At 42.4% G+C, this 13,082-nt stretch overlaps 1 protein-coding gene across 2 annotated transcripts in view; it reads right to left on the bottom strand.

Annotated features, from left to right (window-relative positions):
* The window catches only part of Smp_150850.1 (putative histone-lysine n-methyltransferase, setb1), a gene marked incomplete at its 3' end in the record, with an annotated part of 38,479 nt that extends 34,636 nt beyond the window's left edge, over positions 1 to 3,843 (bottom strand). The window contains exon 1 of one of the 2 annotated variants that reach the window (XM_018796913.1): positions 3,781 to 3,843. The remainder of the gene's footprint in view (positions 1 to 3,780) is intronic. The other variant, XM_018796912.1, reaches the window with a different exon arrangement.
* Between the last annotated feature and the right edge of the window lie 9,239 nt (positions 3,844 to 13,082).

Below are 13,082 nucleotides of genomic sequence, written 5' to 3' on the forward strand. Positions count from 1 at the left end.
AGGGTCGACAAGCCGAGGCCTGATCACAGCGACAGATCAGTCATTTTCCATAGAGTCAAGGAGAGTGACAGCTTAGAACCGAAAGCTCGTTTTGAGCATGACATTGTGTTGATAAAACAACTACTCAACCAAGTTATGACCCAAAACATCTCCGGAGTCACCTTGTTAAAGGTGTATAGACTAGGAAACCTAGCGCATCTGAAGCCAAATCAGTCTAGATTACTCAAAGTCGTTTTCAAATCCACAAACGAACGCGACTTAATCTTAGAAAATGGACACAAATTAAAGGGTTCAGGAGTTTTTCTCCGTAAGGACTTACCGTTGGCGGACCGTGTAAAAAGACGGGAAGCCGAAAAAGAACTACAGCTCAGACTAGACGCTGGCGAAAAAGACCTGAAAATTGTAAATTTTCGGGTTGTGAGGCTTCGACAGAGAATGATGACGAAGCCACTCTGGGTGAAGCACGAGGCCACCTAAATAGGCTTCGGATCTGTTATACCAATGCCCGGAGCTTACTCAATAAGCTACCGGAACTAGGTGTACAGATTGACTCAACTAGGCCAGACATAATCGCAGTCACCGAAACATGGCTGACGCCGTCTATAGATAGTAGGGAACTTGATTTCGAGGGTTTTACTTTAGTAAGGGCCGATAGAATACAAACGCGTAAAGGAGGGGGAGTAGCTCTATTCATTAGGAATGCTATTCCATTCACCATTATCGACAGTGTATCCCATGAGAGTGGGACGTATGAATTAGTTAGCTGCCGCCTGAAATGCAGGGGACAAGAGTTGCTGCTTAGTTTGATCTATCGCAGTCCAAGCTGTGAGGTAAACGAGGTCCTACTAAGCAGTCTCAACACTTTATCACGAAGTGATCGATGTCTAATCCTAGGAGACTTTAATGCACCCATGGTGGACTGGGGAAATCTGCGGACTGAATCGTCAGCCAATTCCTTCGAACAGGAACTAGTTGATGCGGTAATCACATGTGCCCTAGTGCAACACGTGAAGAAAGCAACTACGTACGACCCGGGTTCTGCATCATCCTTACTAGATCTTATATTGACTCATTATGAGGATGACGTTGCAAACCTGGATTACATGCCACCCCTAGGCAAAAGTGATCATGCAGTTTTAAGCTTTGACTTCCATATAACTGTCGATCACGAGCACGCCTCAGCTCAATCCAGACCTGACGTCTGGAAAGCAAACATACCAGACATCATGAAATCAGCATCATCAGTAGATTGGAAAATAGACTGGAAAATAGACCCAGAGTCATCAATCGAAACGGCTTGGGACGTATTCCGAAATTTACACTTAAAAGTTACCGCCCCCCACATCCATTGGACTACACCTAAGGGGCCGAGAAACTCCCCACCGTGGTTCAGTAGGGAGGTTCGCATCCTTCTCCGTAAAAGAAGGAAAATGTGGGATAGATTTAGGTTACTGGGGTCTGACGAGGCAAAATCTCAGTATCAAAAGGCTCGAAATACCTGTGCCTCGACCCTCCGTAAGGCCAGAAAGCTGTAAGAAGAGAAAATCGTTAGGGAATCCATAGAATGCCCTAAACGCTTGTATTCGTATATAAACCAAAGGACAAAAAGAAGAAGAAATGTTCCTTCACTATGGGGAGACAGTACTGCCACATCACTAGTCGAGGACGACTTTGGCAAAGCTCAAGTATTCTCTAAATACTTTAGCGATGTATACACCATAGAAACACCCTTCTCACCAGTCCATGAAAATCCCCCACACAAGCACTGAACAGCGTAACCATTAAAGAACTCGATGTCTTTGGTCTGCTAGTTAAGCTTGACATAGGTGAATCCACTGGACCCGATGAACTGCATCCTAGGTTACTAAAGGAATTAGCTAACTTTGTTGCGAACCCTTTAAGTGTATGTTTTAATCTATCCGTAACCCAGGGTCGTCTACCAAAAGACTGGAAGAACGCCATAGTAAGTCCAGTCTTCAAAACAGGTACAAAACATAAGCCTGAGAATTACCAACCAATTAGCCTAACTAGATTGGTTGTTAAAATCTTAGAAAAGATTATTCGGAAGGAACTGTTAAAGTATCTCGATGAAAACCGGATCCTCTCCGAAAAACAGCATGGTTTTAGAACAGTTTACTCTTGTCTCACAAACTTATTAGTCGCTCGTGAAAGCTGGTGCACTCTTAAGGACCAAAAGTTACCTATAGACGTAGCTTACATCGATTTCAGCAAAGCTCTTGACAAAGTTCCGCATAACCGGCTGTTATATAAGCTAAGGAATATCGGGATTGGAGGCAATCTATTGATGTGGATAAAAGACTTCCTAGTTGGGCGTCAACAAAGAGTAAGGGTGAACTCCAAGTTGTCTAGCTGGGAAACTGTGCTTAGTGGAGTCCCCCAGGGTACAGTTTTGGAGCCAGTGTTATTCCTCCTGTACGTAAATGACCTCCCTCGTCTACTATCGTCATCAGTCTTACTCTATGCTGACGATGTCAAGATATGGAGAGCGATACAAAGCAAGGGCGATAGCTTGGAACTCCAAAATGACCTGGAGAGATTATCTGAATGGTCCCAAACCTGGCAATTGCCGATAAACACTTCCAAGTGCATTGTGATGCATATTGGCCACCGGGGTACAGATACATACACGATGAATAACACTGAGTTACCTATTGTCCAGGCACACAATGACTTAGGCGTCATCATTAGTCAAGACTTAAAGACTACTGCACACTGCCGTGCAATAGCCGCCAAAGGTTTTAGGACTTTATGGTCCATACGCAGGGCTTTTAGGCATCTTGACGCTAAAACGTTTCTGACTTTGTATACAGTGTCCGTACGCCCTAAACTTGAGTACTGCATACAATCAGCTAGCCCCTGCCAAAAAAAAGACAGTGAGCTCTTGGAAAGGGTTCAGAGAACAGCAACCAGGCTGATTCCCGGAATAGCGAAGCTCCTGTATGGTACTAGACTGACCAAGCTAAACCTATTCCCGCTGTCATATAGAAGAATCAGAGGCGACTTGATTACAGTTTTCAAATTGCTTAATGATAAATTTGCACCTGATATGCCCTTATTTTTCTTGTCTTCCAAAACAGAAAATCTACGAGGACACTCCAAAAAAGTTCACAAGCCCAGAACGAATTACTTGTCAGCTGACTACCGACTTTCCCACCGAATAATCAACGAGTGGAATTCATTACCTCGGCACGTGGTTGAGGCTCCATCCGTCGACTCCTTCAAAAGAAAGTTGGATCAGCTGAGAGACCATTATTGCCAGGACTAACACAGGCCATCAAGCCTCCTGTCCTTTCCAAACTGAAACTGAAACTGTAAGAAATAATGATTTCTCAGTATCTGATGACCGCTTGGTTTCGAGTTTTAGATATAACACGCTCATTTTCGCTCACCTAGTTCTATTTACTGTAAATTGCACCACTTCGGGAGTTCCTAGTTTGTACAATAATTCAAACACTCTTAATTATCACGATAACTATTGCGGCGTGTCATGTGGGATATACAGCACCACAAGAACTTAGCATGGCTATGAAATTCCTACCAACAAAGTAATTAGATTGTTTCGTATATTGCACATGTAATAACCAATATTTACCCAGTATATAATTTGGAATATAGCATCGACTAGCCTACCAATTACGCCTTGTAAATACTACAACTGTATACGATACTAATGATGAGCATTAAAATTCCTTTGGTTTGGAGTGTTTAATATATAGGATAATAAGCTGTCTGTGTTTTTTAATAAACTTCTTAACTCACATAGCAACAATGGATGCAGTTGCGAAGGTCCGTTGTAACGTGATATCTAAATACTGCTCTTCTAAATTCTTCAAATCTCAATTTGTGTATGTCACTATCTACGTCAATGATGCTACAGAAATTGTATATGTACAGTTGTCTGTATTTTACTGAATTTTCTGAATTCCTCGTAAATAAATTTACATAAAAATCTCCATAAGGTCATTTCTCTTAATGTTGTTTGGATGAACTGTATAATATATAAGAATGACCTTCTTTAGCCCATCGACTGACATCGTCCAATAGAGTCGGTGAAATTTCACTGAACCAGTCAACTCAATTCGTCTTTACTTAACAGAACTAACCACTAAGCTTTGACTGATTACCAGAACATCATCCAGATCAAGAACAATTAACGCGGAATGATCAGTTGTCGACATTGCTTGGTCCATATGATAGTATCTATACTTCTTGTCTCAGAGAAACCATTCACCTTGTAATATTTTGTTCGATATCTTCGAATAATGAGTAAACGTAGTAATCTAGTCACCATTTTGGGTTTATTGGAGATGGGGAAATATCAAGTGGTGTGACATCCAATGAAGATTGCAGCAGTTATAAACACCTGAGGATACCACGGATATTCTAGTTTGGCAACTAGCAACCAGTAGTATCTTCTATAATCGTTCTTTCCCAGTCGAATAGAAACCAGAAGTCAGATGAAAAGAGGTAGGAAAGATATATTTGATGCGTTACCAATATATCGAGGAACCTTTGCTATAAGCTGGCTAATGAACGTAGGAGCTGTGTCCCACGCCGTGTTGAAACGTGATCTGGTACGGATGCATGACCGAAAGCCTTCAGCTAAACAAGTCCACTTAAACAACGTGGTCAGCATCCAATGTCGAACACTTAATGAACTATTGATTTTGGGGAATTATTTACAGCTACAGATCACTCCCCCCCATAGTGAGGTAGTGATGCCCCTAAGACGTGACCAGCCAGAAGTTTAAACCCAACGAGTTTGTCGTTGGTAAACACTCTTCTGATAGCTTGCTTCGTTTAGCAGCGTCTGGTCGTCTTTCCTTAAACTATGGGACCAAAATGTACAACATAGCAATAAAGAAATATAGTACAATGAAAAATTCCGGTTCCTTGCGAAACTTCGTCGTTCTTTTCCAGCCGTCCTGGAAAAGAGGAAAAATAAAACGTGAGTGCATGTCGAAAATACACTCGTACTTGCGTGAGGACACAAGATGAGCGGAAAAAGAAACTAATACACTTACAAACAGCGTAAAAGCGCTCGGGAAAAAATAGGTTTTTTTGTTGTTTTTTTTATATATAAAAAATATCTACGCTCAAAAAAAAATTTTTTTTGGTTTTTTTTTGTATAAATAAAAAATTATCATATTAAAAAAATTTTTTTTTATAATAAACTATGGAAGGGTAATTCAAGATAAAGCCTATGTCCTACGTGCAATATTCGTTAAGATGTTCTGGAAATCTTACTCGTCTTCCAGAACGCGTTGTTTTAGGTTTATTTATCGACGTTGACGAAGTATCAAGTTGTGTGTCGGTTGTCGTGTAGGGTACTACGAGTGTAGTGGCTGTGTCGTTTGCTTGTACCGAAGGAAAATCGACGTAGCTAGGGTTTCCTTCTAAGTACGCTGCTTTGAGTCGGTCGATACTGATGCTATCGTTCGTACCGTTCTTATCTACTACATAGTACTTAGGTTCGCGTTGAAGAACTTTGAAGGGTCCTTCGTATGCTGATTCGAGGGGTCGTCGATGTGAGTCTCGACGAACGAAGACATGTGTACTATGTCGTAATTCGGGTTGAACGAAAACATCAGTTGATTGAGGTCGAGTGTGAGCAGGTTTAACTGAACGCATAGCGTTTGTAAGCCTACTCGTGTAAGAGTTTAGATCCATGTTCAATGAAGAAGAGGAAGGATCTACGAATTCTCCTGGGAGTCGGAGTGTCGTCCCGTAAACGAGTTGAGATGCCGTGTATCCAATGTCAGCTTTCACTGCATTGCGGATACCTAGCAAGACGAGTGGAAGAGCGTCTGTCCACTGTGAAACGTTTGAAGCTGATAATGAAGCTTTTAATTGTCCATGAAAACGTTCTACCAACCCGTTTGCTTGTGGGTGGTAGGCGGTTGTTCGGAAGCGCGTGATTCCTAAAAGTGAGGTCAGACAACGGAAAAGTCCAGATTCGAACTGGCGTCCGCGGTCTGTAGTGATCGTGGAAGGGCAGCCGAAATTTGCTACCCATCGTTCGACGAAAGCGCGGGCCACGGTTTCGGCAGTAATGTCCTTAATCGGTACTGCTTCTGGCCATCGAGTGAAACGGTCTACGCATGTTAAGAGATATGAGTATCCGTTTGAGTCGGGTAAGGGTCCTACCAAATCTAGACGGACGTGGTCGAAACGAGCGTCAGGGGTTTTGAAAGAGCCTAAGGGATATTTGTTGTGTCTGATTACCTTAGATTTCTGACAGCTTACACAGGAGCGTGCCCACTCCCTCACGTCTTTATTCATGCCAGGCCAACAAAAGCGTTCGGCTATAAGTTTGACTGTTGCACGAGCACCTGGATGAGAAAGATTGTGCAACGTATTGAAGACGTTGCGTTGATAATGTTTTGGTACTATTGGACGATCCCTACCTGTAGATGTGTCACAGAGTAAGGTTTCCTTACCTGTTCCCATCTGCTTAATACTTAGTTTAAGAGTTGTCGAGGACAACTCATGCTGAAGATCAATGTCTTCTTTATGAAGCTGAGCGAGTTTAAGAAGGTCGATTCCTTGGAAACTGTTCAAGGAACTTATTCAAAACAAGGCGTCTGCGACTACATTATTAGCTCCAGAAATGTGTTGTATGTCTGAAGTAAACTGCGAAATGTAGTCGAGTTGTCGAGACTCTCGCGGTGAGTACTTTTCTGAAGATGAACTTAAAGAGAAGGTAAGAGGTTTGTGATCGGTAAAAAGCGTGAATTCTCTTCCTTCGATGGAATGTTGAAAATGCCGTACAGCACAATACATAGCTAGGAGTTCCCTACCGAACGTGCTGTACCTAGATTCCGCGTCTAACAACCGTCTGGAGAAAAATCCTAAAGGTTGCCACGAGTTGTTAACCCATTGTTGTAAGACTCCTCCGATTGCTGAGTCGGATGCGTCTACGGCGATACTAATGGGCGCTTGAGTGTCCTGATGAGCAAGCAGGGTTGCTTTAGCGATGTGTTCCTTAACTGTGGAGAATGCTTTACGGGCTATGTCGTCTAAACTAATTGATTTCGCATTTCCACGAAGCTGATCGGTTAACGGTTTCATTAGGGATGCGCATTTAGGTATGAACCGTCTATAGAAACTTACGAGTCCGTTAAAAGTTCGTAAGTGCTTGATCGTGGTCGGTTCTGGGTAATCCAGAATGGCCGCCACTTTGCTCCTAAGGGGTCGGATGCCTTGGGCATCAATAGTGTGTCCTAAGAAGTCTAAGGAGTTAGTTGCGATTTGGCATTTCTGAATGTTGACAGTAATGCCATGCCTTTGGAGTCGATCGAAAACAATATCCAGATGCTTGAGATGCGATTCTCTGTCCGGACTTGCTATTAGACTGTCATCAACATACGCATGTACGAAGTTGAGACCTCGGAAGACGTCGTCTATAAACCTTTGGAAGGTTTGAGCCGCATTTCTTAAACCAAAAGGCATTCGTAGAAATTCGTAAAGACCGAAGGGAGTGATGATGGCGGTTTTAGGAATGTAGTCAAGTGCCATCGGTATTTGGTTATAAGCTTTAACCAAGTCGATTTTCGAAAAGACAGTTGTACCCTTCAAGGTAGCTGGCAACTCGTGAATATGGGGCAGCGGGTAACGATCGGGAATGGTTTTTGCATTCAGACGCCGATAATCACCAGTTGGCCGCCAATCATTGCTGTCCTTTTTAGGGACCATGTGCAATGGGGATGCCCATGGACTATTCGATGGTCGAATTATCCCTAGGTCCATCATGTGGTCGAATTCGTTTTTAGCTAACCTAAGCTTCTCGGGAGCGAGTCTTCGAGCTTTCGAAAATACAGGTGGTCCTGTAGTCGAGATGTGATGTGCAACATTGCTGGTTACACAAGGTAATTTCGATTGCGATTGGTATATCCCGGGGTATTTGTCGAGTACTGATTGGTACAAGGGGTCTATGGCGTGCTTAATCGTGACTGGGGATAACCTGCAACTGGAACAAGGAGTTACGCAAACGGATAACTTAGTGTTTCCGTCTATTAACCTTCGTGAGCGTGTGTCGATGAGTAGATTGTGGTGTTGTAACAGGTCTATACCAATGATTGGCATAGAGACGTCTGCAACAACGAAAATCCAGTGTATGGGTTTGCGTAAACCCACGTTAAGGTAGACGTACCTTTTACCGTAAGTAGCGATCGGCTTTCCGTTTGCCGCCTGTAAACTTAAAACAGACTCGCGAAGTCTGTCGTCGAGATTTGCTGGAAGAACGCTAACTTCTGCGCCAGTGTCGACGAGGTAGCGAACTTTCGTAGTCACATCCGTGACATATAAGAGACGGCTGTGTTCGCCGGCTACGGTTGCCGTTAACGCGTGCCGGCTGGGAAGTTTCCCGAAATCTTATTCGTGTCAGTCGATTTTGAGGTCGGATAATTGCAAGGTTTCCTGCAATTTCTGGAAAACTTACCGTACTGGTTATGATACCAGCACCAGTCGGGATTGTCTGTCTCTCGTGTTCGAGAGCCAGATCGCTTACGTGAAACGCTTCTACGCGGGGTTTTTGACCGACTACGGTCATTGCGAACTCTAAGATATCGTGTAAGCGTGTGACATAGTTCGGCCATGTCAGTCGAGGTCGATTGGGGTTTTTCTTTGACGGAAAAAACCTCGGCCTTAGAAGATCTAGTGATTTCCAAGATTCCATCGGCAGATGCAGCTAGTTCATCTATGGCATTGTTTTGAAATGAAACAAGCAATGCCTGCACCTGTTGAGGGAGTTTAGACAAGAAAAGTTGTCTAAATAGGCCATCATCGAAAGTTCGTTGGCCGATGACTTCTCTCATTCTAAGCAACATATCCGTCGCAGAACCATGTTGCAAGTCGATATTGTTAAGGAGTTGGTCTAACCGTTGTCGATCAGTTAGGTCTCCTCGTTTTAAAATCGATAGCTTAAGCGTTTCGTAAGGTTCGGGAACATCACTAGTAAACATACTAGGTGTTACGTACCTGTTAAACTCGCGCGGTAACGCTTTAACTACTGCGAGGAAACGTGTGCGCGAGCCCGTGATTCCGTGCATGCAAAAATCGGCTTCTGCATAGCAGAACCAGGACTCGATATTGTCGGGCCAAAATGGCGTTAACTGGATCGAAATAGGGGGAATAGACTTAAACTTAAGAACCTTAGGAGAGTGTTCCGTCATAGTAATATAGATAATGAAAAATGTCTAATCAAAATATGTCCGAGAAAAAAATTCGCGAAAAACAGTATATCACAATATATAAAATTCAAACAAAGAATAACAATAATAATATTCCAAAATGGAACAGACTCACAGTATATTGACTTGGTGTACCAGATCACGTCGGGTTCACCAATGAAGGATGCAACGGATATTCTAGTTTGGCAACTAGCAACCAGTAGTATCTTCTATAATCGTTCTTTCCCAGTCGAATAGAAACCAGAAGTCAGATGAAAAGAGGTAGGAAAGATATATTTGATGCGTTACCAATATATCGAGGAACCTTTGCTATAAGCTGGCTAATGAACGTAGGAGCTGTGTCCCACGCCGAGTTGAAACGTGATCTGGTACGGATGCATGACCGAAAGCCTTCAGCTAAACAAGTCCACTTAAACAACGTGGTCAGCATCCAATGTCGAACACTTAATGAACTATTGATTTTGGGGAATTATTTACAGCTACACACCTATCATTTCATTCCAAATCCAGTAAGTTACCACCGACATTATTTAACCCGGATTAAAATCGCTAAGATTCTTTAAATCTTTACCATTAGATTCCAATGTGACTTTTTATCTCTATCATTACTGCGAAAGTTTGTTTACCAGTTGTCGTAAGTGATTTCTAATTTTCATGTTAACTAGTATTCCTGTTTGAATAACCCGTTTGACGGGTGAAAAAAAGATTATTGTAGTTCTATAATAAGCTTTAGTAGCATACACATGTTACCGTCTTATACATCGTCTGGTGATGTATTACATATGCGTTTTCAAGTTCCTTCCAATATTGGGAGCCACGTACATACGTATATGGATATATGTGCAAATAACGTGGAATGAATTTCCAGTACTTCTTGTTTACAGGCTTGTCATGTGATACAAAAAGCCGTTCTGAATGCTCTAAGTATGCTGCAGGCACTCGGGACTCGACAGGGCTCTTACATATGAGTCTTATAATCACAGCTCAGAAATGAAGTGGTTCGAAGATGCATTCGGAAGGCTCTCGATATATCGGCTAGCATTTAGTCCTATCTGGCTAACATTTACAAGTGATGTGAAGCACGGCGTACACACTCGGGATATAGAGCGGATGCGTGACCGAGCCCCTTCAACAAGTTGTGTCCAGTAGAACTCATAAGTCCAGCACCAATGTCGAAGACCTAAAGGACTATTTGCTTTGGGGCTTTATTAACAGTTATAGGTCAAAAACAGATAACATACAGAAGTATGAGGCAGTGAATCATCTACTGGAAGTGGGTATACACATTGTTGCAGGAAAAACCGAGAGCAATTAACTGACTAATAACTGTTATACTGAATATTTTTCACTATGTTGGATAAAGCTGTCTTACACAAGCCTTAAATCCCTTCGTGTATAGATTTTGAATGAGATATCTTAGGTTTCACGTTGTGTATTTTTAATGTTTTTGAAATTTTGCCATAAAAGATTGAGGATAAAGTCCACACTCGCTAATACTATTAATCTTGCATTTCGCAAGCAATCAGAGTGAATCAGAAATTATTATTTATATTATCTAAGTCTATGATGCAGGACATGTCTCGTTCCATGTCGCTTTTGCTAGGTTACATGAAAAATGTAGTTTTCCATCGAGAACCATCACAACATAACGCTACCAATGTGTTGGTGTGGAGCAGTCGCGTGTGATAGAAGAAAAATTACAATATACAATAAATTATACAACCGATTAACTCTAAAATTACGATAAAACGAAGTCCGATCGCGAAAATCCAAAATCCCTAATAATAAAAATGAACTGTGATGGCTTTGACGAAAAACCAAAACAGAGACCATCATTTTACCGGTAAGTATCCATCGTTCAATTGGTAAAAAAACCCAGAAAAGCAGTGTAGGGGTCATAAATTGCAGAAGCTGCTGCTACACTTGTTGTCTTCATGTACATTTGGCGTGTATGGGATAGAAGAGCCAGGTCATCTGCGAAGTCCAAATCATCTAGCTGCATCCAACCTGTCCATTGTATTTCGACCTTCTCATTAGTTGTCGGGGTCTTTATAATCCAGTCAAACACCAGAGGAAACGGAAAGGGGGAAAGTAGACAGCCTTGTCTGACTCCGGTCCTTACTGGAAACGCATCTGTCAGTTGTCCATGCACGACTTTGCAGTGTAGTCCGTCGTATGAGTTCCGGATAATGTTGACAAATCTTCTCAGGAACTCGATAGTGTCGGAGAAATTTCCATAATGTTCTCCGATCCATACTGTCAAATGCCTTCTCATAGTCAATGAAGTTGATGTATGATGACGAGTTCCATTCAACTGATTGTTCGACGATGAACCGTAGTGTCGCAATTTGGTCTGTGTACGACCGATCCTTACGGAATCCAGCCTGTTGACCTCGAAGTTTGGCGTCTAGTGCGTCTTTCGTCCGGCTCGACAACACTCTGTTAAAAACCTTCCTTTCCTGGTACTGACAACAGTGTGATGCCTCTGTAGTTCTCACACTTCCTCAGATCTCCTTTCTTTGGTATCTTGTTGAGATGTTTTTCTTTCCAGTCCGTCGGCACTTGTTCCTCTCCCCAAATCTTCTTGAATAGTAGGTGAAGCATGTTTGCAGGTACTTCAATGTTTGACTTCAGTGCTTCAGCTAGTATATTGTCAGGTTCAGCTGCTTTCCCATTGTTGATGTGTCTGACGGCCATCCTGATTTCTTCGATCGCTGGTGGGGTGACACCCACAGGAAGGTCTGTGTGCGCTGCTTCGATGTCCGGTGGATTCAATGGAGCTGGTCTATTCAACAGTTCCTCGAAGTGTCCTACCCATCTGTTCCTCTTTTCTTGAATCTTCATGATTGTCTTTCCTTCTTTGTCCTTGACTGGTCTCTCCGGTTTACTATATCTCCCTGCTAGTTTCTTCGTCGTGTCATATAGTTGTTTCATATTTCCTTCTCTTGCAGCTTTTTCCACCGTCGTTGCTAGTTCTTGTACGTATTTCTGCTTGTCGGCTTTAATGCTCTTCTTCACTTGCTTGTTTGCTTCTGTGTACTCAGCTAGTGCCTTGACTTTATCTGCTCGTGTTCGGCTGTTGTTAATTGCTGTCTTCTTGTTCTTTCTTTCTTGAATTTTGTCCAGGGTTTCCATGGAGATGCATTCCTCATTATGATGCTTCTTGCGGCCCAGACAATGATTCTTTGATCTCTCTCTATAGTAGTTTCCTGTTCTTTCAGTAGATCCTGTAAGGCTTGGGACCTGTTGTTGAGAGTTATCTTGAATTTGTTGGGTTTGTTAGTATTCCGTAGGAAGGCTGTATTGAACCTTTGTAATGCTGCCTTTCCAGTTCTCCAGTGTTTCTTTAGCTTCAGTTTCATCTTGGCCACAACCAGCTAGTGGTGATCTGAAGCTATGTCAGCTCCTCTCCTGGTTCCCACATCTTTCATTGTTCTTCGGATTTTTTTACTGACGCAAATATGATCTATCTGGTTCTCTGTGGTGTGGTCCGGTGAGATACATGTAGCTTTTTGTATGCGTCTGTGTGGAAATATTGTGTCACCTATAAACAATTTGCTGAATGCACACAAGTCTACAAACTAGTCATTATCGTCTTTCATTTCTTTCAATTCATGCCGTTGCATGATATCTTCATATCCTGTGTTGTCCATTCCGACATCGGCGTTTAGATATCCCACCATGATGGTCAGGTACTTTCCTGGGCAATTTGCTATGATCGATTGCAGCCATGCACGAAACACCGATTCATCAGCGTCCACTTCTTATCCAATTTGTTGAATGCACACAAGTCTACAAATTAGTCACTATTTTTTCATTTCTCTTGAATTAGTCCTCTGTTGCTAAGCTTGGGTCCAATGTGTTTCACTT

This window comes from Schistosoma mansoni, chromosome 4 (assembly GCF_000237925.1).
Source record: "Schistosoma mansoni strain Puerto Rico chromosome 4, complete genome".
Taxonomy (NCBI): Eukaryota; Metazoa; Platyhelminthes; class Trematoda; order Strigeidida; family Schistosomatidae; genus Schistosoma; species Schistosoma mansoni.